Source organism: Ascaphus truei, chromosome 2, assembly GCF_040206685.1.
Source record: "Ascaphus truei isolate aAscTru1 chromosome 2, aAscTru1.hap1, whole genome shotgun sequence".
Classification (NCBI taxonomy): Eukaryota; Metazoa; Chordata; class Amphibia; order Anura; family Ascaphidae; genus Ascaphus; species Ascaphus truei.
Genome location: NC_134484.1, coordinates 435,245,998 through 435,273,710, shown reverse-complemented (window position 1 = coordinate 435,273,710; position 27,713 = coordinate 435,245,998). Strand labels below are relative to the sequence as shown.

The following is a 27,713-nucleotide window of genomic DNA, read 5'->3' as shown; positions in this document are numbered from 1 at the left end:
AAATATTGGCTGGGCCGCAAAGATAATCTTTGCGGGCCGCATGCGGCCCGCGGCCCGCGAGTTTGACATGCTTGCTTTACACTGTAGAAATCGAAATATCTTTCTTTATACTGCTTTTCATATAATTAGCTCCTGAAAAATCGGATACACATTATGGTTTCCAAAGGTTACAAGATTTTAAGTAGTTAAAACTGTGTGAAGGTAAAATGATAGTAACTTATTTAGGGTAACGTAGTCTATGAAAGTTTATCAGATTAGTTAAGAGTAATACAGAATACTACTTTAGGCAGTATCACTTGTTATGATTTACTGCAGATACAATAATGTGAGAGCAGTGGCTGATTCCTTTCATATGTAAACTAACCACAATAAACATACATGAGAGAACTGAGGAAAGGTGTTGATATTTTTCCTATGATGTATCTATAATAAAATCCATTGTGTTGACTTTTTTGAGATGATCATCACTGCACATTATGTAACAAAAGCGATTGTTTTCTAATAGGATTGAATATGAGAGCTGCTATTTCTGATCAACATGCTGCTTTTTTCTGTGCTAGATTTTTCATCTAATGTTTTGCGATTGCTTGCGGGCCCAGGAGAGGGATCCGTCTGATTTCCATGTACAGAATCTTCAAGTACACTATGACAACACTATTACTGTACCTTACATTGCTGCATAACTACTTCATAGTCGAGTGTCAAATGTGAAAGAAAAGTGCTATTATAATTACAATGGAGATTAAAGAGGCAACATCCTCTCCAACCCCAAACCCTTTTTTAAAAAAAATCTTACCTGAGGAGATTCCCTGAAGCAGAACTAGTAGTTTCGCCCATAGGTACAAAGAGTGACACGGTTATAAGTCATTCGTTGAGAGCCTGAGTGGAGTTACCCCAACTTGAACCCTTTTGACATCTTGGAAGAATAAGTCTGGATTTCTTGATTAAGGGAATACCACATATCTATTCATTTTTTCGTGGGAATGGGCCTGAAGAAAGGGTAACAACCCTGAAACGTTGCCCCCATTATAGACTTATGGACTGACTTTTTCTGCCTTTTGTGTAGTACTGGATTTCTCCCCACACATTCTCCTTTGCATCTTATTTTTCTGTGTTTATGGTGTTGTTTTTTTCCCCCACTCACTATATGGTATATAGACTTTTGCATTTGATTATTGGGGAGACCTAGACCTTTTGACATAGCATTAAGAGATTATTTTTCTTATCCATATATACTAAAGATAGTGTCTGTACACCTGTCTGGGGATACACCATTTTTTATATCACTTTTTTTTTCTTTACTGCTTTCCACTTTGTGGATGCACATTGTTTTGTATACAGTATAGCACATTGTATGCGTTTTTCATTTGTAGTAAAATATAACTCTTCTACAGTATATGAAAAAAAAAGTTTTGCTTGTCTCCTTACATTATGGTGCAGGGAACCCCATATCAATACTAGTAGTTTTGCCCAGGTCAGGAAATATTCATTCACGGGGTGATACCACGTAGGACAATGGTCACATCAATGAATGAATAAGGGGACTACCACAGATACTGTATTAGCAACGGTCCTCTTTTCCGGTGGTAAAGAACCTCTGAACTAAGGGTTTCCATTAGTAAGAAAGTGGAGGATCTGTTCTGGAAGAGCCCCAACTCAAGTACAGTAAGTTAAAATACACAAATTACAAACAGAGGGGGAATATGGCTGCTCTATGGCTTAAGTAAAGCACTGAATGGCAGATGTGCATTGTATAGTGCAATGTGGATTTTTCTTTCGTGTTTTTTCTAAACCACTTTGTTTGATCTGATGAATCAAAAGCTGCTAAAAAGGCACAGGTGAATTGTTAATGGTAAAACTGCAGTAGGATGCTACGGTGGGAAAGATACATTCTTTTACACTGTGATAATCTTCTCACTGAAGATTTTAAAAATAAGGTGCCATAAAAAAAATATATATATATAAATATAATATAAATATATAAATATAATATAAATATAAATATAATATAAATATTATATATATATGTATATATATATATAATATAAATATTATATATATATGTATATATATATATAATATTTATATTATATTTATATTTATATTATATTTATATATATATTTTTTTTTTATGGCACCTTATTTTTAAAATCTTAAAATATTATATATATATACATAAGTATAATATATATGTATATATATATATAATATTTATATTATATTTATATTTATATGATATAAAACAACACCCGTGCATCCTTTTTTTTTTTTTTTTTTCTTAAACTGTTTATTGATTTCAGAAATCTTTCACATATGAAATACAAAAAGTCAACGGGGAATGGATACAGAGAAAAAAATGAAGGCTGATGAAGGGCAACATGGTACGCATATATCATCAGTACATTTAAGTTTTCCAGTTGTGTAATCAATTAAAATACACAAACAGTTTCACATAATTTGTGTATACTGTACACATCAAATCCAGCACAATATAGACATGCTTTGTTACTGTATATAGCAAACATTGGGTCATCGTGGTCCTAACTTGAAGGCTAGGAGAAAATGGAATCTAGCCATGGGGTCCAAATATCTCTAAACTGATTAATTGATCGATTCACTAAGAATATTAGAGCGTTTTTTTTTCATTAACATAACATCATTCACTAACTTAAAAATAGTCTACGGTACATTTACTGGCAGTTAGAATACGAGAGAGTGGTGATCGAACATTTTTTGTAGTACAGTATGCTGGATTACAATATTCAAAAGAGTCCTGGCAAATTCTTACATCTATACATAATTGTTTCAACCATGAGCTATTTTGCAATTTACCTCCGCGAGATTTAAGGATTAGATATACTGTAGTGTCAAAGACAGTTGCGTTGCTGAATAGCAATATAAAGGTTAGGTAGGGCTAGGCCTCCTTAGTTGATTGGTCTTTGGAGGACACAGGCAAAAGTTCTTGGCTTTTTCCTCTTCCACACAAATTGATTAATTTTACTTTGGAAATGGCTTAATTCTCAATTGAGAATCAGGATTTATTTATTTATTTATAAAAAAAAATACCAGGAAGTACTGTAATACATTGAGAGTTACCTCTCATTTTCAAGTATGTCCTGGGCACAGAGTTAAGATGTCAAATAATACATGGTTACAAATATAGTTACATAAGTGAACAGGTTATACATTATATACAAGACGTAGCATGCACAGTTAGAGATAATATATATTATAGACGTACAGTATGTAGCAGTTACAGACCAGGTTAAAATGTGAGAGTTTGAAAAAAGAACAAAATACGGGGGAGGATATTTATTTTAATTGTGGCAATATGACCTAACTATGATATTTCATATTTGTCCCAGGAGGATACATCCTTCTGTGGAGAGTGAAGAAGAGGGGAATAATTCACTTTATATAATTCAGGTGTTTTTTTTTTTTTTTAGTAATTTGAATCTCAAGGTATTTGATAAATGTATCTTGCCATGTGTGATAAAATGTAGATCTAAGAAGCTGCTGTATATAGTCCGGAAATCCAATAGTCATAGCTTCTGATTTGGAAGTATTAATTTTAAAATCAGATATTGCTCCAAAATGTCTAAATATATTTTCCAAATTGGGTAGAGAAATTAGGTGATGGAAGAGTGTGAGTAAAATCCTACTGTAAGTCCAGAGATGTCAGGGCTGTTTCTAATGCTCACTGCAAGATGTTCTATTGCCAAAGATAAAAGCATAGGAGAGAGTGGCCATCCCTGTCTAGTCCCATTACAGAGAGAGAAGTGGTCAGAGAGAATACCTGCAGCATTTACTCTGGCAGTTGGATTTACATAGGCCGCTGACACTGCCTTAATAAAGGTATCACCCAGACCAAAGTCCCTTAGGACTGAAAACATGTACAGTATGTCCAATATAAATGATTAAAAGCTTTTTCAGCATCTAACGAAAGAAGCACTAAGGGAATTTTACGAGAGTGTTCAAAATGGGTAAGGTCAATATTCCTTCTGGTGTTATCTGTCAATTGCCTATTTGGTATAAAGCCAACATGATCTGGGTGAATAAGTTTAGGGAGTCGTGTAGCTAATCGGTTGGCCAGAAATTGGTTGAACAATTTTGCATTTAATGAAATAAATCGGTCCAAAATTGGAGCATAGAGAATGGTCTTTTCCTTCCTTAGGAATTGTAACAATAGTGGCCTGAAGAGATTCTGATGGAAGCTTGGCTTGTTGAACCAATGCATCTTTTGACAGGGCTAGTGAGCTGGATTGTGAATGTCAATATACTGTCAAACACACCACAGCCCCATCAATTTACACACACCTTTAATCTGGCTTGTTTCTCTGGTTGGGGTGGAAGGAAGTTTAGTAAGAGAATAAATCAGTTAAAAAGTCTTGTATCTCTTAAAATATTTAACTCCTGTTGGTAAGATGCTATAAAAAAGCACAAAGATGTATTTTGGTACATACATTAATTTGTAGCATATAAACTTTTGCAATCCTTACCACAGGCGCTCAAAACTTTTGCATGAGGTCGAGAACAATATGAAATTTGCCCATTCAAGTCAATGGCAGTTATCAGAGCTCTGTGAATCCCCCCCTAATAAAACCTAGTGGTTTTCACTGGGGTGCTACATTGTTTGATTCTGCTAGTGTTTTATTTTTACTAGTGTGATGCACCTACATAATACATGCTGCTGGCACCATAATATCCAGTACTTTTTACCGGTCTATGAAATCAAGTAGGTGAAACATATATCTAATGTGTCTCTCCTATATCTATATTGCTCCATAAGTACATCCGTGTTTTATTGTGACTAGTGTGCTTAAGTCCAAGGTTATAGTAATAAAGTTAACATTTGTGGTATTTCTTTTCTGGGGCGAAAATATTTCTGTGTTAAAGGAAGAGCTAATACAAAAGAGGGACTGGTAAATTATAATTGATTTTCTTATTAGTTAATAGATTTAAGCAATCATTAAAACTCCCTTTACTTAGAGTTAAATTGTGACAGCTCTAAAAGTGGGTGATTTATTGATTGATTGCCTGATTTTTTTTGTTACGCAGTGATATGTCCTCTGGGGCTGATAATGGTTCCTAAATGTCATTTATAGATTAAACTGCTAGAAATAATTTTCTTACTTTTGGTTTAGTCAGCATTCCTATTATAAAAAGTACAACGTTTTTAAGACTCTTGCAAATGTAACTGCTTAAAGGAATTTTATACAGCAACGGGTTACATGCTTTACTGGACAAAAATAAATGATTGGCAATAAAACACAGTGTAAAACAAGGATGAGAACTATCATATGTATTGTTATAATGCAAAGTGCAGCTTCGGTCTCATACATAATGTATATGTACATAATGTACATCAGATGTACATTATTATTTATATTATTAATGCTGTGCTTGGAAATAATGGTCATGCACATTGTGATATGACATATCTTCAGCTTCATAACTGATACAATCAATGTCTCCAAATCATAAACAAAATGGATTTAAAAACAGGAGAAAAGCTTGTTTAGTTTGTACTTACTGCTGAGGTTATAATACACATAGGGCTAGTTACCAAGCATTGATAATGCATTCACAGTGATTCGTATTTACAAATGTAATTGTTTTCACAAGTACAGTATAGATATAGTCATTATTGCTTTAAAATGTATAAAGTATTTCTCATGACTGACCTGTAGGGTTAGTGTTTGAACGTATTGTATTGCCATATAAACACCGCCTTCAAGGGCATGGCCAATTAATAATACATATTGCACTATTCAACCTTACATAGCTGATAAAAATATTTTTTTTTATTAATTGATCATGTTAGAAAATATTCTGTATCTTTCTATAATATTTATGTTATAAATGAAATATATATATATATTTTTAGCTACAAATCTTACATCTCGTGGGCACAGAGTTTAGCGTTACCTCAGACACAGCTCATTTGGTTGATACAAAAAGAAATTAAAAATGCTGCAGTTACAGTCCCCGACTTTGATAAATTCCATTTTAAAATCGCACTCTATTTATGATAAAACCCACACGGATATAAATTGGTGCAAGCAGCTCTCTGATATTATTATAGCACGGCAACATAAAATTGATGCTTTTAAAGCAGCAGTCCAAGTTGCTGTTTTTTATTTGTTCCCCTTTAATATGTGCATCAATACAATCCACACAATGATTTTTTTAGCTAAATTGCCGATCGATCCGTTCTCCTGTGATCGATCGGCGAAGATTCGGCTCGGGCGTTCACTAAATGGCGGTCAGTGCAGCAGAAGAGGACCAAAGATGCAACGTTCTGTGGGAAAGATCATGTGACCAGGCAGTCACTAGATACAATTGGTGCACTGCTAGAGAGAGGGCAGGGCTCAAAAAGGGGTGTGTCAGAGCCTCTTTCAGAAGAGGAAGGGGTTTGTGACTTTGTAAATGGTTTCTATAGAAACCAATAATGTTTGTTACATTTTAATACATTAAAAATGTAATTTAGAGTTGTTTAAAAAAAAAGATGCGACAAGTATTTTCTCATAGTACAGAACTGATTCACTAAAAAAAACAAAAAAACACATGTAGTATATTGGTTGGTCTGCAGCTTTACAATTAACTTAACATCATGTAACACCTCTACCCACCCTTCCCCCCACCCCCACCGACATGAAGGATAGGGTGTACATGTAAAAGTATACAATATGAACAGTCCCAATATGTGGTAGTGTCTCTTTTAAGTAGGAGTTCTACTTAAAGGTGTATGGGTGCGGTGCAGTTACCTTGTTCTTATCAGGGTGCTGGATAGGTTCTTGCAGGCTCTTGACCAGGAGTGATAATGAAGAAATGGTGCCAGGAACGTTTAACTGTTTATTGCAACATATAAACTGGTAACTGGTATAAACTGGCACCAGGACAGGTTTTTAGTACTTGAAGCGTTTAGAATCCAATTCCTCCCACTATGAGACTTGTAGCAGCTTATCTCTCTATATGAGCCTTTTGCCCTGCTCAGGACAGATTAGGGAAATTACCTCCCTGGCAGACCCTTCCAGGACATTTTCCTTAAGCCCTGCAATAGGGAACCACTTTCTTCTATAGTGTAGTTTCTTTGAATCCCAGTCTCTAAGGGCCCCCCTAACACCGGGGACCATGCCCTAATACTAAAAATAATCAAATATGTCCTGCTTACAGGCTAGGAGAGCCTGGGAACCCCCCTCCTCTGGAACCTCCTGGGAATCCAAAGCAGAAACGTCTGAACCTTGCCGTATATAATGTAACTGTGTTTCCCCCACCCGGTGGGAGATGTGGCCATTACTATGGTGTATGTTGCATATACTTTCTGGCAACTGGTGGGTTGAGTTGTCCGCCGATGGTAGTGGGGACACAGGACCAGGGTTCTGGGGTTCATACCCCAAATATCTCTTTAGCATTGCAGCGCCTCCATCTGCTGTAGGCTCCAGGAACTTAAGGTGATCTCCCATGGTACAACTTATTACCTCTCCCCCCAGTAAGGTCACACACCAGACAAGAGGTATATAATATCTGGAACGGTTTATTGTCTTCTGTACAGCACAGTTACACGGCAGGCTTCTGCCCGATGCAGCACTCTCCTCTCACCGAAGGATGGTCCCTGGACCGTCACTACAGGCCAAGGGCACCCGCAGCCATCCTAGCTCTTCCCCACTTCCCTAGCAGAGGCAGAGGTATGTCCACACTCACTCTCCCCCAGAGAGAAGAGCACAAGGGAAGGCCCCAATCTCAGGCTCCCTGTTGTGTGACCTGCCTTCCTCATAGGGGGAAGGACACTCTAAATATGGGGCGGTCCTGCCTTTAAGTACTGCCAGGAGGAGGGCACCAGGTCTGGCTCATGATTGGTCATGCCCAAGCCTAATGTCACTGCCTCCCGCTGTAAACAAATACAGCTCCTCGGAGGGGAAAAACCCCATAACAACTACTGGCAACCTGATTGTACCAGGGTTTACTGCCAGCCCAAGGGCAGAATAGTAGCCATCGGGTGACCTGGCTACACTAACATAGGTAAGCTGTTGCTTGTCCGACTAAAGGGTGGGCTAAACATTATAATCAGGTTACCCCATATCAAGTGACCTTCCGGCATCACCTAGAACTAAGGCGGTGCCAGACACTGACCTTTAAAAGGCAACAATTTAGATACACAGAGTGTAGCAACCAGGGTCTGTAGGGAAGTAACTGTTTAACTACCATATAGGGACCAAAACTCACTGAGCTAATTTAGCAAGGGTGTTACAATCATAATGCATATTTGCTACTTTTGAAACATTGTGACAAAAGGGAAGAACAGGCAGAGGTGATCTTTATATTGCACAAGCTTTACTTATGTTGGCACAAGCTTTAAACAATATACAATCACAAAATGTATAAACATAAAAATAAATGAAAAAGTGAAAATATGCTTTATAAAATAACTTCTCTTTAAAGGATATATATATATATATATATATATATATATATATATATATATATATATATATATATATATATATATATATATATATATATATATATATATATATATATATATATATATTATACATAGTTAAAAAAAGAAACTGTCACGGGAGACTCCTGTGGCGGGTAGGATCTCGGTGGCCGGAACAGCACGAGCGTAGTAGGGGTCACAAGCAGAGGTCCAAGGCAGGCGGCAGGCAGCGAAGTCAGGTACAAGCAGGGGTCCGAGGCAGGCGGCAGGCAGCGAAGTTAGGTACAAGCAGAGGTCGGCAACGAGGAGACTGGAACAGGACAGGCGGGGCAGGACAGGGACTAAGAACAGGGAGCAGGGACTGAGACCGGGGAGCAGGAATAACCAGGGACAAGCCAGATTACTAGCAAGGGCTTTTACTGTGAGCAGACTCAAATACAGGTACAGGTACAGGAAACAGGTCAGGATCAAAGACAGGCATGAGCATACTGCAGGAGTCTGACTAGCAAGCAAAGGCAAAAGCAACAGACAGGAAGCAAGCTATAAAGGACAGAGACAGGAGCAACAAGAAGACAGACAGAGGAACCCAGAGCCAACAGAAGACAGCAGCACACCCAGTGGACAAGGAAGCTATGGCTAGGCAGGAGGTCTAGGCAATCCTGACATTACTCCCCCCTCTCAGGAGCGTTCTCCGGACGATCCTCCAGGCTCTTCCCGGAGGCCTTGATGAAACGGCGACTCAAGGTGACCCACCTCTGGTGGCTTGTCAGTGGGCAGAGGGTACTCCAGATCATTGTCGTGCACAATCTGGAAGTTCTTCACAGATGCGTGTGTGACACGCCCGTGGAAGTTGAACACGTAAGACTGAGTGTGATCATTCCACACGGGGGCCTTATTGTGCAGCTCGATGATGTTCTCCTGACACTTGTTCTGCCATTTAGACAGCAGGCTCTCCGAATCATTGTGTGGCTGGAAAGGGATGCGCTCGTGATTGAAATTCTTTCCGGGAATGAGAACCGCCATCTTCCGGGGACCCTTAAACCCGAGGACGTTAGTTTCATAGCAAATAGCCGCCAGTTCTTGCCGGGACGCTGCATTCTCTGACTGTCCCTGAGCCCTGGCTGGGCTAACACCGCGGTCAAACACTGTAAACTTGGTCCCCATTAGGTTGGATCGGAGTTTGCCAGTAAAGCTGCCCGCCTCCCGGGACATGTCGGTCGGATCAATAGATATCAAGTAGTTGGACGTTTTACTCTTCTTTCTCTTCCTCCCAGCGAGAAGAAAGAGCTTGTGGTTTTCGTCCCGCTCCAGGTGCATGTAGTTGGTGGGGTACAGTCCTCGGTCCATCACTTTCTTGTCTCGGCTGATCCGACATCTGACGGTGACACCGCGTGGCGCGGGGCGCAGAACAAACTCCTTCAGGTCGCCCACTTCCCCCACGTCTCCAGGAGGACTGAGAGGGGATGTCTCTGTGGAACCAGAGTCTGAAAGAGACTTTCTGCTGGAGGCAGAACCGGGCCGTGCTCTCCCAGACCTCTCCTCCTCCAGCGAGGCTCTGGTTATGCTCAGTGTGACCTTCAGCTCCTCATGCTGTTCTTTGGGGACACACTGGGTACTCAAATACTCTTCCAGCATCTTTATCTTGTAGGCAGTCTGGAAACTTTCCTCCTGCAATACTCGCTGTCTCTCTTCAGCATTCACCCATCTCTCCTTGACGTCCTGCAGATGTGCACGTAGTTCTCGCAGCTGACTTTGCAGCATATTCTCTGCCTGAGTGCGCCGCTCCAGGGAGACACGTTCCTCTTGCAGCACTCTCTCTGCATTCTGCAGTGCTGTCTGCATATCCAACTTTTCCTGGGCCAACTGCTTCTTCTCCTCTCCTAATTCATGGAGTTTCTTATCTCCTTCACTGACCTGGACACAGAGATTCTTGCACTTCTGGGTTACCATTTCAAAACTGCTATTTAATCCTTCGAAGATCTCTCTCAAAGAACGTAGTTCTATGTTGAAGTGGCAATTCTTCTCCTCAGAGGCTTCCAGTTTTGCGCCAACTTGAGCCATGAAATTCTGGTACTGCGCATTATCAGCATAGGCCTGCTCCAGCTTACTTGACAGGATTACCCTGTCCCTCTCCAACTGCTCTCTTTCTTTCTCCTGGAGAACACACTTAGCAATTGCTGAAGATAGACAGCTTTGAAGTGCAATCTTGGCCTCTTGCTCCTTATCTAAACGTTCATAAAGACAATCAATCGCTTTCTGTGCAGCTTGAAGCGTCTGAGTAGGAGCATCTTTCTTCTCTTCCACTATTCTTGGGCTACGTCTGTGAGTTGCCTTAAGCTGCAGCATATCTCTTTCATCAAATGCAGACTCTGAGGTTAAATTTTCATTCTTAATTCCTTCTGCAACTTCCACAGTAATGCCTCCCTTCTTCTTCTTCTTCTTCTTCTTCTTCTTCCTTGCTTTGAGAAGTTCTGAAGAATCAGTGGTACTGTGTTCACATTTACTGCTCAAGACTGTTTGAGTGGGAGCCATAATTAAACCACACTTCCCAAGACACCAGTAAAGAGGAAATGTGTTTTTAAAACAGAAGCATTAGAATGAACAACAGGAATATTAGACACAGAGAGACACAAGATAGGAGAGCTGACCCTTAAAGACTTTAACATCAGTCACAGAGATTATAAATGCAAGGAAAAAACATAGACAGAGAAACCTGCAGTTATATCTGAATCTTTAGGCATTAGGCATAGGGATATCATACAGACAGAGAAAACCTGCAGTTACATCTAAATCCTTATGCATCAGGCGTAGGGATATCATATAGACAAAGAAAACCTGCAGTTGAATCTGAAACTTTTGATATCAGGCATAGAAATATCATAGACAGCAGGAAACTAATACAGAGAAAACTTATAGTTAGATCTGAAACTTTTGACATTGAACATAGGAATATCAGATAGAGAACCCTGCAGTCAAATCTGAAACCTTTGATATCAGGCGTAGGGATATCAGACAGACAGAGAAAACCTGCAGTTACATCTAAATCTTTATGCATCAGGCGTAGGGATATCATATAGACAAAGAAAACCTGCAGTTGAATCTGAAACTTTTGATATCAGGCATAGAAATATCATAGACAGCAGGAAACTAATCCAGAGTAAACTTGTAGTTAGATCTGAAACTTTTGACATAGGAATATCAGACAGAGAACCCTGCAGTCAAATCTGAAACCTTTGATATCAGGCGTAGGGATATCATATGTTGCAGAGAAACAAACTTTAGGGGAACTTGCAGGTAAACCTGAAACCTTAGAACCAATCATATGAAAAACTATAGATGCAAGAAAATCAAAGCATGCAGCAACAAAATAATGGGAGCACTTTTGTCTTTTGAAATGAAGACCCTGTGAACAGCAGTAAATCAAGGTAACCGTCCTAAATAGAAATGTGAGTCTGAAAATCTGCAGTGGCCCACCCACAATGCAGAGACAATTCTTGTCCAGGTAATGAAAGTCTCAAAATGGCAAAAACAGGTACTGCAGGGAAGGATCTTTTTTGTAATAGGGAATTCTTCTCAGGGAGAAAGTGGCACAAAAAACCCAGCAGAAACCTTTGCAGCAACAAAACCTTCAGGGTCCCAACTGGGATTTAAAAAGAAACATTTGAAATGGGAACCCTGTGAACAGCAGTGGTCCAACCAGGGATGCAGAGACCAGACTTGTCCAGGGGATGAAAAGTCAGAGTCTAAAAAGGTGGCAGCAGGTACTGCAAGCGTTAACCCAGGCACTGCACAAAAAGAAAAATCTCAAAGAAAACTGCAATTGTCTCTGCAGCAACAGTTCTAGTCTCAGAAAAAAAATGTTTTTTCGTTATGAGCGCAATAATTCTTGCAGAACACTAGCAGCAACAACAAAAAAAACCTTCCCAACTGGGATCTCCAAAAAAGAAACGAAAGTACTTATCTTCAACCTTGCGGATGTGGTCAGCTGCAGCAGGCAGGAAAGGGTGCAGGCAGAAGAAGAATCTGTTCCAGCAAGATCCAGAAGTGGCCTTTGCTTTCTGTCACGGGAGACTCCTGTGGCGGGTAGGATCTCGGTGGCCGGAACAGCACGAGCGTAGTAGGGGTCACAAGCAGAGGTCCAAGGCAGGCGGCAGGCAGCGAAGTCAGGTACAAGCAGGGGTCCGAGGCAGGCGGCAGGCAGCGAAGTTAGGTACAAGCAGAGGTCGGCAACGAGGAGACTGGAACAGGACAGGCGGGGCAGGACAGGGACTAAGAACAGGGAGCAGGGACTGAGACCGGGGAGCAGGAATAACCAGGGACAAGCCAGATTACTAGCAAGGGCTTTTACTGTGAGCAGACTCAAATACAGGTACAGGTACAGGAAACAGGTCAGGATCAAAGACAGGCATGAGCATACTGCAGGAGTCTGACTAGCAAGCAAAGGCAAAAGCAACAGACAGGAAGCAAGCTATAAAGGACAGAGACAGGAGCAACAAGAAGACAGACAGACAGAGGAACCCAGAGCCAACAGAAGACAGCAGCACACCCAGTGGACAAGGAAGCTATGGCTAGGCAGGAGGTCTAGGCAATCCTGACAGAAACAATTCCTAGTAAGGAAGTATACAATTCCTAATTGGAGGGCTGAAAAGATAGATTTTTATAAGGCAACAATTATAAAAGACTGAAATAAGTGTATACATACTGTATGAATAAAGGTAAAAGTGATATACATGTATAGCCATGACATCTGTGGCTACTAGTTTGCTTCCATCCTGGCAGTAAGTCGTGGTACAATCAGGTTGCCAGTAGTTGATGTGGGGTTTTCCCCTCCTTGGTGCTGCACTTGAGTGACAGCGGGAGACGGTGACATCAGGCCTGGGCATGACCAATCATGAGTCAGACCTGGCTGTTCTTAAGGGCAGGTACCACCCAAATTCGTCAGTGCCTTTCCCCACTTGAAGAAGGCAGGTCACACAGTGGAGAGGCTGATACTGGTCCTTCTCCAGTCCTCTTCCCTCCAGGGAAGTGTGAGTGTGGACCATACCTCCTGCCTCTGCTAGGGAGGTAAGGAAGAGCTACAGTAGGACAGCTGCGGGTGCCCTTGGCCTGTAGTGACAGTCCAGGGGGCCATCCTTTAGTGGTAGATGAGAGTTACTGCATCGGGCAGAAGCCTGCTTGTTACTGTGCTGTACAGAAGAGATAATAAACTGTTCCTGTTGTTATAACTCCTGCCTGGTGCGTGACCTTACTGGGGGGAGAGGTTATAGTTCAACCATGGGAGATCACATTCAGTTCCTGGAGCCTACGGCAGATGGAGGCGCTACACTGCTAAAGAGATACAGTATGTAGGATATGAACCTCAGAAGCCTAGTCCTGTGTCCCCACTACCACCAGCGGACGACTCAGCCCTCCTGTTACCAGCAGGTATCATGCACCACACGATCTGTAATGGCCACAACTCCGTTACACATAATATAAAAATATAATTGAATTCCGAATTTGGTGTTACAGGAGACCAGAACTCTTTAACGGGATAAAGGCACCAGACAGGACAAAGCAGTTCAACATAGAGTATTATTTCTGTCCGGAGCAGTAAACACAACACAAATTACAATCAGAGCTTACACTCACCAAAATAGAGGATACGGGGTGGGGGAATCCAACCTACCTAGGATCCACTTCAAAGGCTTACTCAGGGTTCGCTTCCACTCCTGTGGGAGTAGGGGTTGTCCAGACCTCTCTGGTGTAATTCGTAGCTAAGCACTTTCAAATTCCTCGCTCAAAGTCCTGCTCTATGCTTCTCTGGCAGCTCACAGTTCCACGGGTGGTGGGAGGTGGTGGTGGTGGTGATGGTGTTGGTGGCGTGGTGGGAGGTAGATTGACATTACTGCATTTGAATGCACTGCAATATATCACATCTAATAATTTGGTAAAAATAACCTGTTGTAAAGCTACATTCTTAATAGTTTTATATTTAAGAATAATATCTTGCGAATAACAAATAAGGACACCTCACAGATTTTTTTTTTGTATTTTTTAGGCTTATTAGTAATTGTGAAATGCTATGAATTTCAGGCTATTGTCACCACACAGTGAGCTGAGTGGCACAAGAGCAATTCTTGACTAGGTACTGTAAATCATCATTCATGTCGATCAAGTGAATACAATTTTTATACATCAGAAAAAAAAGAAACTCTTGTCTCAAGCAGGTTTGTTAGCCAAAAACATTTTCTTCATTAAATACTTAATTGAATTGGTAACAGACGCTGGTTTGCATCATCTGAGACTAAAATAGTGGCAAATAAGCCGTATTCCATGGTAACAAGGTAACTACGCAAACACAGTGCAAAGCGACTCCAAACTGAGAAACAGGGGCACAAATGTTGAGTGCTTGCAAATTTTAAACGTATACCTAACTGTGACTAACCGTTCCCCTGATACAGCAGTTTCATTTTATAAGCAATACAGATATATGAAGCATATTTAACCTTCATTTATGTAAAGGATATTGTAATTTGCTTAGTCAAGAATATATTTCTCATTGAAAATAGACTTTCTGCTTTAAGGTTTTTAGAACTGTAACAGATTTTTTAAATAGGCATGTTTCCTATCAGGCTCCAATAGAACATATTATTACCATTTAAATAGTTTTTGGGGAGTGCATTTACTTATATTAGGTTTGGCTGACGAAAGCAAGATTTACTTGACTTTCAGAAACAGTCTAAAGACTTCTTATGGTGGTGAGGTTATCTGAAGGATATTATTGAATAGGATAGTTTCTCCTTGGTGTGCCAAGGTGAACAACACAAAAGCCTCCAATAGCTCTTAGCAATTCTCTTGTGAGACAGATTGCTGAGCTTCTGCTTAGCTTTAGAGACGTTAGTGTGCCAGTCTCTGGGCCACAGAATGACAAATTACCTTCCTGCCAACATCAGAGCTGGGACAGTTTTCTCCACAGCCTCCACCAGATGGGCCTAATTAAACTATTAGCCAATGAGCAGGGTCTGATAGCTCCATTAGGAATCCTCCTGTGCTTAAATAAACAGCTCAAAATAAATAGTTTTCTCAATTAGAGTGCTACGCACGTGTTAATTTGTCCTCTTTAACAGCGTAGTACGGCTGCAGCATTTTCTCTAGCAACAAGGATGTGTCACCTTATAATAATCAGCAAATAGGGAGCTAAATTAACAAGGTCTCTTTTAGTCGACTTGACAAATTATGCAGAGCCGATTGCCGAACGGTTTGGATGCATCATTATGATTACCTATAAGCAAATGTTGTTGCACGAAGGGTGGAAAGCATTCACATTTTTATCGCTATGCATTTGTTAACCAAACATTATTAAGAGGTTTCAGGTTAAACACAGTGATTATGTTTACAGTGTTCACCATTTACCCATTTGTGAAGCAATTAGTAGGCCAGGGGATGTTGCTGAGTCCGTTACTCTTTCAAACCAAAAAAGAAAACCTCTTGCTGTGCTGTAATGTCTGAAGTATCCTCCTTATAACTAATACATTAGTTTTAGGCCCAACTTCTTTGTGGTTTACTGCATAATGAAAGCTAAACCTGTCTCACGACAGGGACTACAGAGAGACTACAGAGGGACTACAGAGAGACTAAAGAGGGACTACAGAGAGGGACTACATATTCCATGAGCCTAGGAGTGCCCCACATGACCCCAGGGAGCCAATAGGGCTACAGCATCTCCTTGCAGGGGAGATTGGATACATTTCGCGGGCTTGAAGCACGTTTGGCAGTTGGTGACCAGAGCAGCTAGGGGAAGGAGGTAGGGTGCAGGAGTCAGTGACTCCCTGCACTAGGCCAGCAGTCCCCTAGGCCCCAGATAGCCCTGAGCCACCAGTAGTGTTGTGTTGTTCAGGGACAGGCCCCAGGTTAGGGACCCTGCCCCTTATTATCCAGAGTCAGTTAGGGACATGGCGGACGCTGCGCGTCCATCCAGAGGTTTGGGCTCAGACCTCCGCTGCGGCTGCGGCTGCAGCAGCCATCCGGGTGGGTGTGTGGGGTTACTGGACACGGGGCGGGATCACCCGGTGAAAGGGGGGTAGCGTCCTGCGAGACGCAGTAGTAGTGTCTCCTCTAGAGAGGGACACCTTTTGACATATATATATGATTAAGTACGGTTGCTACAGTAAAATTATTGGTTGTTTTACATGCTGTGTGTGTGATACATATAAATTGTCCTGCGAGGATCACTCCCCCTCTGGTGGGAGCCATCGCAGGTGGAGGCGCTGCACTGAGTACGAGGTTACTCCTATTATTATACGTGCCCCAGGCTCCCCGTGGTGGAGGCTTTGGCCCCCTGTGAGCCTAACAGGTAAAGCACCACACCTGGTAACATTAGGTTCCCCGCACACACATACCATGGGTGGGGGAATACCCGTTACATATATATATATATATATATATCCACTGGGCCAGGAAGAGGGCCTAGAGAAGAACATTTAGGGTGGGGGTGGGGGGAGGGGGTGGGTGTATCAACGTAAAGAAAGTGTGAATAGAAATTTGTTTAAATACATTGCTCCATTTAGGAGGGTGAACATCTGCCTATGTCAGAGCCCTTACAGGTGGAGGCACTGCACCAGACCAAGACATCATTCCTCCAAGCTCCCTATATGTGGAGTCCCCGGATCCTGGAATAGCATCAGGTAAGCACCCTAACACCATAAGACTATCTATCTCGAGTCGGGGGAGATGGGTTGTTCCATATATTACATTAATTGGGACATTAACACCTGTCACTCTCCCTCTGCACCCCCACTGCCATTAAAATCCCCTCCCGCAGTGTTTCCTGGGTGAGTGAGAGGCCACTCAGTTTATCACAGAGGGGGAGAGATGTGCAGTCTTATTTGCTGTCTCTGGGTGAGTGACAGTCCGCTCACCCTATCATAGAGGAATGTGCAGACATCCTTAGAAAAAGATATATAGAGGTAGGCTAGATTTCTTATTAATATATTATTTCAGCAATTACTATTGTACCAGTTTTATTGCACGTCCTGTAAAAAAAATTTAGATTGATAAAACAGGATGTAAGAAACACTAAATTCTTGTGTAAGAAACAATTTTCTTCACCCCTGTTTTATTTTTGAGCACATTAAAACTAATCAGTTTAGTCTTGTCAATAAAGGGAAATACTGTTGTTTTCTCTTTCCTCCTAGCTGCAGGCTAAACATTCTAAGTGCACCCGATCATTGCTTATTTCTTCCAGGTACTCAAACTATCATTGTTATTTCTGTTTTTTGAAAGCTCAAATTGGACGCAATCCTCCAGTAGCTCACACTATTAATTGGATTCTATCTGCATTGAGAAGAATTTGACCTGAGGATATAGGACACATAAAACAATGTATGAGATATTATCCATGTATCCCAGAGGAACAATATCACTCTTCACTTCTAATTATTATAGTTCGCATTAACAAAATATTGCTTGATAGGTAATAGGCATTTCACCATGACAAGTACTGCTACTTGAAACAGAAACAGGCTCATCTCTTTCTTCACTAAGCACATTTTAAATGTACTGTAACTGCATTTTTATTGACAAAGTTTTGTTACTATCTTTTACACTGGAGTATGCTGGCATCGCATGTAAAAAGGCTATTAACAATAAATATCTATTTTGATTTTATTGGATTATCTTTATTAGTTTTGATCTTGTTCACAATAATGGCATTTCTTTAATGACTGAATTCCTGCTATTCAAACATGTTCCAGTGCTGCACATAATAGAATTGAGGAAAACTAGGATCTTATATTAAAGTACTTAGTTTATTATACAGGTAAAGTGTTTTTTTTTAAAGGTCACAAACACCAGGAACTGGGATTCAAACTGTGATGTAGCACATTGAGGACCTATGCCTTAAAATGGACTACTGCTTCACATACTGTAGATATCTTGCTTGTGCCTCAGATCTAGTTACTTAAAGAGCTACTCCAAGTGACACTATACTTTATTTTAAAATAGGTTTGAAGCAGGGGGTCTGCGGAGCTGAACCTCTGGGACCCCCTGCTTCCTGAGATAATTACCTACATAGGTGCCCCGGCTGGGTTGACAATATGGTGCTATAAAAGGCGCACATCCTCACGGGACAACAGGAAGCCACAGTGTCATCCCCTTTGTCTTCCTGATGGACCAATGTAACTGGGAGCTTTCAACTGTACAGAGATACCGGCAGCATCTCAGGAAGCAGAGGGCCCCTGGAGCTGAAATCAACGTGGCTCTGTTACGGAGACCCAATATATATGTAACTCTATATCTATATACTGTACATCTCATAGTGTCATCTGAAGTGCTGCTTTAACATATTTACAGTACTTAAAGCTCCAAAGTTTTTCTACTGTTTAAACGTCATGTGTTGTAACACTCGCCATATAACTAATCACTGGATCCTCAGTTGTCTGCATAACGTGTCATAATGGTAGACAAGTGGGAGAAACACGCACTTCGGAGACAGATTTTTCAGACACCACGGTTCTGTTCAATTGAATTCACTCAAGTAGTGGTTAACATAAACAGTGTAGAGAGTATGACATGTCAAATTAGCAGCTTTGCAAATCTCCTGTTAATTGTCAGCCTAATTAAAAAATTGCTAATTATAATGTTTATAACTTCAAATAACTGTTCAGCTATAAAGCACTGGCTGTCAGGTGTAAACAGGGGGACTGAAGGGAAAAAAATCAATCGACATCTGTTAATTTATCAGAGGCAGTCCACTAAATTGAAAAATGGATTGCCTAATGCACTGTAAATCTGCGTTACGATAAAAGACCAATTCATTTGAACACCTGCTTTATAAATGGTAATGGGCATTTTTACTGACTAGCCCCAGGGCTCCTTCTGCCAGTCAGACTTAACCCCTTTGATGGTTTAGAGGATTTCAATGCACAGCTTTGCAGGGTCCCCGTCACCACAAGAGTTACATTTTGTATCACCTCGGAAATATGAACGTATATTTAAATGAAGATACAGTATATCAAACACGCTTTATAGATCCTTGTTTAAAGAGATTACAGTATGGAGGTGATGCAATTGAATATTCATGTTATTCCTGTGATGTTTACATGACTGCAATAAGTACTGTTACAAAGAGTTATCATTGTTTGGTAGCAGATATATATATATATGTTAATACAGTAAGTACAAATATCAATAAATGTGTTATGGTGAAAATAGATACTATGGCAAAAAGTTGATGTGCTGTAGAAAATAAATAAGATGTAATAATTAAAGCAGTAAACCTGCCAAAATGTACCTGAGCCAGGGGTCCCTTTTGGGGTGAGATCCATTATCCGTGACCTGTAGGGATGTCCAGTTGCGGAAATATTTGTATTTATGTTTGTGCTGATTTTGACACAATAATACTACTATGACGTTGCAACTTCCTACTGGAGCAAGCCCTAAACCAGGGCTCTTCAACTAGTTCTCCCAATGGGTCCAATCAGAAAACATTTAGGGGTAGAGGGCCCAGAAGCTTAATGCAATGTCATTTTAAATACATTTAAATACAAAATGTCAATATTTCGCAAGCATTTCTAACATCGGTACATATACATATACATATACTTAGTTAAGTTATGGTGGGCAAAAAAAGTGACAAAAACCCTCCACAGCAAAACATTTAGCAAATGGAAATATTACTGTATGCTCATTTGCATGTCTTAGGCAGGTCTGCAACTCCACCTTTCACCATTATCACCCAGCACACAGCACTTCCACTGCAGCAAGGGATTCTGGGAAATGACATGCAAATGAGTACACAGTGCCACCTTTTGCTTCAAAACCATTAACATGGTTCCCTATAGGCTTAAGCTTGCTACATGGTCACAGCTTTGAGCATAGCCAGTAAACCCACCCACAGACAGTCGTTTTTACCTTAATGGGTCTCCTCAGTGTGGGGTTGGTTATACTGGCTATGCAAAAATGAAGCAAGCATAGGTTTTGCCATACTTAGTTAAGTTATGGTGGGTAAAAAAAGTGACAAAAACTCACCACAGTAAAACATATAGCAAATGGAAATATTACTGTATGCTCATTTGCATGTCTTAGACAGGTCTGCAACCCACCTTTCACCATTATCACCCAGCACACAGCACTTCCACTGCAGCAAGGGATTCTGGGAAATGACATGCAAATGAGCACACAGTGCCACCTTTTGCTTCAAAACCATTAACATGGTTCCCTATAGGCTTAAGCTTGCTGTATGATCACAGCTTTGAGTACAGCCAGGGTTAAGATGCATAGCCAGTAAAACCCATAAAATATCAAATATATTTAAATAAATGAAACACTGCACATAGCTACCTAATAAGTTGAAGAACCCTGCCCTAAACCTACAAACCTACAGGCTAAACCAAACTGCTCATCAATCAGGAAGCAGTGGTCCCTGGAGGTCGGTGGACCACAGATCAGCTCCAGAGACCACCGGGGTTCAGGTAAGCTAAACAAGTATGCTGCTTTAATCACTTTTTGCCAGACTCCTCGAACAGTGAAAAGGTTAATGAATTAAATTGCATGGTAATAATGCAGTTAATAGTCTAGATTTATATAAACAAACTTGTTAAGTGGAAAATACCATCATACTGTATTTAAATGACCCGTGACCAATGGAACTCCTAAATTGGCACAATTTGCCAAGTAGCCCAGTGGTAATGAACAGTGGGTGTTATTTATGAAGGTCTCCTATTAGAAAACTGGTGCAAGAATATAAAATAAATAATAACACGAACAGGAGCCTCAATACCGTACTAAACACATTACTTTCACAAATAAGCCCATAACTCTTCAGTGGGTTACTACTGAACATGGTAGAATACAGGCTCAATGTGGTGTCATTTATTAAAGTTTCCTCTCTGCAAAATTGGGGCAAAGAAATGGCACTAAATGTATTAAGGTAAAACATTCCCACTGAAACCAATGGGATGATTGATAAATATAGTGCAGTGCGTTTTGGACCAATTTTGCAGATGGGAGACTTTTATATACAGTATGACTTCAATGAGTCAATATATCTTTCAAAGGTGGAAGCACTTTAGGCAAATAAGTAGATAATGTATCTGTAAAATTAGGTGAAAAGGTGATATCAAATAAGTGTTTTAAGAAGAATTCAATTCAAAAGAGCTCTCTCTCAGGACTAAAGTTTACTAATGGCAGTGACATATTTAAGGGGTTTACATCTAGGTGATCCATGTCTTTTTTGCTATAATCTGACAGCTATTATTTTGTTTAAATCGTTTTATTGTCTGTAAACATGGTGAACTGAGGCACTAGAGGGGTCACATTTTCTCGGGCTACTCTGTTTCGTGTGGTCTCTGTGTTCAACAATACTTTGCAAAGACAAATCTCCCTTCTCTGCCCCTCTTATCATAATTGACCCTTTAAAATAGTTGTGGTGGACATAGCAGTCCGTGCTGATACCAGTTTATTTGTATTTAACTCGTTTTAATAGATATGTTCTTGCCCGTTCCAAAGCAGTTATTATGTTTAATGTCTGATGCTTTGTTCTGAAGATATAACCATTTGAAATATTAAGTGTCCGAAGACCAAAATGGAGTTCTCCTCAGAGCCCACTGCAGTCTAAAGATTAGCATAGTAACCTTAGCCATTAGATAAGAAGAAAAACATGTTTTGAAACACTAGAAACACTTTTCTTGAAATAAAAAATGAAGGACATACTTAGGGAGCACTATAGTAACAGTATATTAATTGAACTCTGTGTATAGTAATAATTTAAAAATTTGATTATTTACATGAAAATAAAAAATGCACAAATGCGCACCAGGGATTAATGAAAGGTAATTTATTAAAAATACACAAAAACTTAAAGGGATCCAACCCCACCTCAGAACAGCTGTGCAGCTGAACGGCTAAGTACTACCAAGGAAAACACCTAATGGTGACTAAACCCTAAGCTGCACAGTATACAAATACAGTAAAATTTATATAAAAAACATGAAAGAAAAAAACAAACATGAAAACAACCTATCAACAGATTTGTATAGAAACAGCGATAGGGTTGGGCACTGGCAAGGGGAAACAGACACTCACACTGAGACAGTCAGCAGACTCGCGGTGTCTGCACAGGATCCGGATCTCAGCACCGCGGAGATGGATAAAACCGCTGCTGTCTCCTGCAGGCTCCGTCTCAGCTTACCAGCATACACGCGCAGGATGACCTGTCATGACCTCTACGCGTTTCGTACCAAGTACTTCGTCAGCAGGTCTCTATACATTTCCTCTAATCTTCTCCATTTACACCTTTTCCCTTAGAAACCCAATATAGCCATTCAGTTTCCCCTACCACCTTTATGCTGATAGTACACAAATCTACGGTACCTCTTCTCTCCTGATCCCTCCCCTTCTCTTCAGTCTTGTATTACTAAGTATATTTCTGCTATCTCTTCATGGATCTCCCATCACTACTGCAAAATTAACATGTCAAAAACAGAACCTAGCATTTTCCCTCTTTCTAACACTACATCTGTGCATGATTTCTCACTTGCAATAAAAGACTCACCTATCCTCCCAATACCACAGGCTAGATGCGTGCAGTAGGTATCATTTTTGACTCCTCCTTCATTCCCCACATTCAGTACTTTACCTAATCCTACTCTTTCCACCTCTGCAATATTGCCCAAAACATGCCACTTCCTTACTGAACAAGCCACACACAAATACTATTTATTTCCCACTGGACTATTACGACCAGCTTCTAATTGGTTCCCCCCTCTGCCATCTATCTCCTCTCTAGTCTTTTCTAAATGTTGGTGCCTGGCTCCTTTACCTCACCAACCTCTCTTCTTCGGCTGCCCCACTATGGAACTCACTACAATGGCTACCTTTACTATACAGAGTCTACAGAGTCAAGTTCAATAAATTTGTGCTCGCCTACAAACCTGTACATAACACTGCTCCACTCTACATATCGGACCTCATTTCCAAATACTCTCCCACACACCGTCTACTGATGATCTCCACCTCCCTCATTACTTCATCTCATAACAACCTTTAAGACATTTCAGGTATTGCACCCCAACCCTGGAATTCCATACTACGCGTGATCAGACTCTCCTTCCAAACATACAGTTAAATGTTCCCTGAGCTACAACACTCTCCTGACATCTTTATTTTTTACTTTTATCACAGAACCGCATCCTTTGTGTACCTAAGTTAATGGCTAACCATATTCTGAGAATCCCCCGCTTCCCACACGCACTACTCCTTGTGTCTCCACTTCCCACCTTTGTAGTAGGGACCTCCTTCCTATTATCTCAGTTTGTCTTAACTTACAAGCAAACTTTTTGTTATACAAAGTAAATGTATGTTGGTGCCAAACAAATTAAAAATAATAATATTAATGATGCCACAATTTGAGAGCAATGAAATCAATCTAAATAAGACCATATTTATCATTTAAGTTCACAATCTAACTATCCACTCTGTGTGGGGGAAAAAAAATCTGAATTATATTATTTGATATTTTCCTTGGGGAATATGAATAACTTTTCAAAGAAGTTTCAGTATATGAAGTTATAAATTTGCATGACAAATTCAAATGGCCCTTCTAACTTTGCATTTCAGACCTTCAGACTCTTGTAAGGGAGCTCTTCTACCTTCTGCATTACCACAGTGTGATCAGGCCTCATTGAACATGAATGATTTGGAATAAATCTGAACTTTAGGGAATTGTATACCATAATGTAACTCATTTTTTAAGCTTTAATGTTTATGAGAACTTACAAAGTGCTGAGAGCTAATACTTATTCATTGCTATCTGTTATTAAATTAGTGACACTGTAACCTGTACAAATTTCATATTTTTTTAAATTGGCACGTAAAATGAAAATATTTTTATGAATCTCCAAAAGTGACCATTTCAGTCTTTTTCAAAAATATATATTCTGTATATATATATACACATTTGTTTCATTATTGACTTGAAATGATGGGAACAATTATGCTGGCACACTGGGTCACCAACAGGGTGGGTTTGCCGGGGTTGGTGTCCCGGGCCCGGTTTGTCAGGGCCCATGAGTCAGGGGGGTGGCCCGGCTGGCCGGTACTGCCAGTTGGGCCTGAACTCTGGCCAACCCGTCTGCCAGTCCTCTCGCGGCCAGGCCCCGGCTCTCCCTTAGCAGCAGCCTGCATGACTCTATCCCTCGGGGTCCGGCCGCGAGATCACTGGCAGCCGGGCCTGGCCAAAGGTCGAGCCCAACTTGCAGTGCCGGCCACTGGGCTCCCACATCCACTGGCTACGGCCTGATCATCCATAAGGTGAGTCGTTTTTTATGTGTTGTGTGGGTCTTTTTAATATGTATTGGGGAGGTGGAAGTCTTTTTAATATGTATGGGGTGGTCTTTTTTATATGTACTGGGGGTGTTATTTTATATGTATTTGAGGTTGAGGGTCTTTTTTATATATATTGAGGGCTTGGGTGTATTTTTATATGTATTGGGGGAATTTGTATATGGGTTGGGGTATTTTTTATATGTCGGTTATTTGTGTCACGTTTCTAATACAAAACTTGTTTACTTACTTACTTACTTACCTCTGATTTCGCATCAAAAATGGTATTGTATATCTTATTAACATTTATGGGACTTACCAGTGGAGTGCCGGCTGACACCTGTGTTATATATACGGTATATATAACGGAAATAGCCATGTTAGTCCAGTTGCGATAGTGCAGAATAAATGAGTTCTTCAGTATTAGGTGATACCTTTTTTATTTGGACTAACAATTTATGTCATAGGACAAGCTTTCAAGAGTTTTCCTCTCTTCCTCAGGTCAAGCAATACTGATATACAAAGGTCACAGAAACCTTTGCATATCAGTATTGCTTGTCCTGAGGAAGAGAGGAAAACTTGTCCTATGACATAAATTGCTAGTCCAAATAAAAAAGGTATCACCTAATACTGAAGAACATATACATATGTGTGTGTGTGTGTGTGTGTGTGTGTGTGTGTGTGTGTGTGTGTGTGTGTGTATATATATGTATATGTATTCGGTATTGTTTTTTGTATGCATTTGGGGGGGTGGGGGAGGTTGTATATGTAACGGTGTTTCTGGCCCGGCCTGACCCACCCAATCTCACATTGGCCCCTGTGGTCTAACCGGACCCCATTACAGTGTAGATATGCCTGATGGTGCACCTGTTGGCTACAGGACTCCTGAGTCTCCCGCATGATGGTGTGTGGGGAGGACCCGTCAGACAGGCAGCTGAGGTAGTGTGCTGAGTCTCACCTAGTTCCAGTGCAGCGCCTCCACCTCACCAGGGTCCCTGCGTCCGCATGGGGATGATCCTGACGAGGAACTCCTCGGTGGTGCAACCTCCTGTATAATCATGGGACTCTCACACACAGGGGTTTCTCTGATCAGCTCCATCTTTATTGTCACGGTGGGCATAGCTGCCCTCCACAATGGGTATATTCAGCCAATCATCTCGCCCGTGCTCCCTTTAGATAGGTATATCACCTAGATCAGGGATTCACTTATTCCCGCAGGAATCACTGTCCTGTGCCAGGTCCCTGGACACAGCCTCCCATGGAGTTACTATAACATAACTGACACTCTGATAGAACTTGAACTCCTTCCTCAGCTCTGACAAGAGCTGGAACTCTTCCTCAACTGAACTAACCCTCCTCCTCTCAGCAGAACTAACTTTTAAACACAGTGCTGTGCCTTATGTAAGCTTCTGAGGCTGACACACCTCTGACATCACTAACCATGGAGTCAGAGCATGTGACCAGTCCCAGCCATACACAGGGCACCCCACCAGGGTGTGAGGGGAAACCTCCATAATTACTGCTGGCATGCCCACACTTACCAGGCCTTACTGCCAACAGGAGAGATGACTGTAGGCATTTTACATGCCGCTACATTCTCCCCCTGGTGAATCCCATCGTCCTCGCTGGGACCTAAATTTGTATACCTCTTTCCAGGAAGCACTGTAACGGAAAACATAATTAACATCACACAAATTTCCTCATAATGCAGTACACATGAATACAGTCATCCGCCAAGCCCGCCCCGACCAGCAGCCACAGACCCGCGTGATGCGTTAGTACCCCCTAAAAATAGTGATCTGGGTCGGGTTTCCTCACCTCCCTGTTACCCATATCCAGGATCGTGACATAGTAATGCCTAGGCGATCCTCTCTCTGGCATATAGGTCACCCTATGTTTGTGAACATTTCTCCCTATGCTCCACACTCGCATCAGGGTGTCTATCCTTTCTTCCGCCTTCTTACCTACAATGGCGCTCCCCCTATTGACTAAATACAGCTCTATAGTCTCTTGGAGCCACTTTTCCCTATTGTCCTCAATTTCATCCATCAGGGGCTCCGGAACATAGGGATACTCCAACCCATGGGATTTTTTATATTTGACTATTATAGCCCTCTCCGCCCTACTGACCCTGGTCAGATCAGCATTACCTGCCCTCCCAGGTAACACCCATGATAGGGGCTCATCAGGATCGACTGGATCTGACAGTGTGTCAGGACCCATGGGCGCTATGTCTCTACGCTCCAGCTGGAACCACCTCTTCTGTAATTCCCTGTCCCTCTGCTCGGGTGTAAACTCTCCCTCTTTCCACCAGAAATCTACCACGTCCTCCCGCCGGATGAGGAACCGAGTACGGTCCATCCACGCGGAGTACCCTTCAAATAGCGGGGCCCACCACCGGGTCTCCTTAAATGGGTTAGGCCCTGGTTCCCTGTCGTCGTCAAATGAAAATACCCCTGACGACCTTGTGGATCGCGAGTTGAACCACCTCGAGGACCCCGGAGCCTTTACTGCCGGTTGGGGTGCTGTATCTGCTACCCTCAATTCTCCCCCTCCCCGTGAATCGCCCTCCGTAGCGCCACTGCGCTGTCTTTCCCCAGTCCGTCTTCCCTCTCCCCCTTGTGAATTGTCCACGTACTCCAGGCTAGGCGGTGAACCCGGTGACCGTGTGATGGAGTAGGGGTATTAACTATGGCGGGGGTTTGGGCATAGGGGCACGGAACGGGACCCCACGGGGTTACGACCCGCTCCTGGCTGTCCGTAGACTGGTCCAAGGATGATGTCTCACCCTCCTCAGTCCTGAGATCGTCTCTCCAATTTCTGGGCCTTGTAAGTGATCGGGGACCTTCCCCCGATCGCCGAAGCGTCGCTGCTTTTTCTTCCTGGGTTCCGCCGTCGCCACCGGAAGTGACGTCCTCCCTGGAACCGGAAGCGTCGCCATCTCGCGTGGGACCCCCATGCGGGATCT

At 41.5% G+C, this 27,713-nt stretch overlaps 1 protein-coding gene and 1 long non-coding RNA gene across 2 annotated transcripts in view; one reads left to right on the top strand and one right to left on the bottom strand.

The window, feature by feature from the left end:
* The window catches only part of ADARB2 (adenosine deaminase RNA specific B2 (inactive)), a 623,258-nt gene that overhangs the window by 541,798 nt on the left and 53,747 nt on the right, over window positions 1-27,713 (bottom strand). The window lies entirely within an intron of this gene.
* LOC142488793 (uncharacterized) lies at window positions 16,991-18,091 on the top strand. Its single transcript, XR_012799663.1, has 2 exons — window positions 16,991-17,109; window positions 17,670-18,091. It is a non-coding gene; the product is annotated as an uncharacterized LOC142488793 (long non-coding RNA).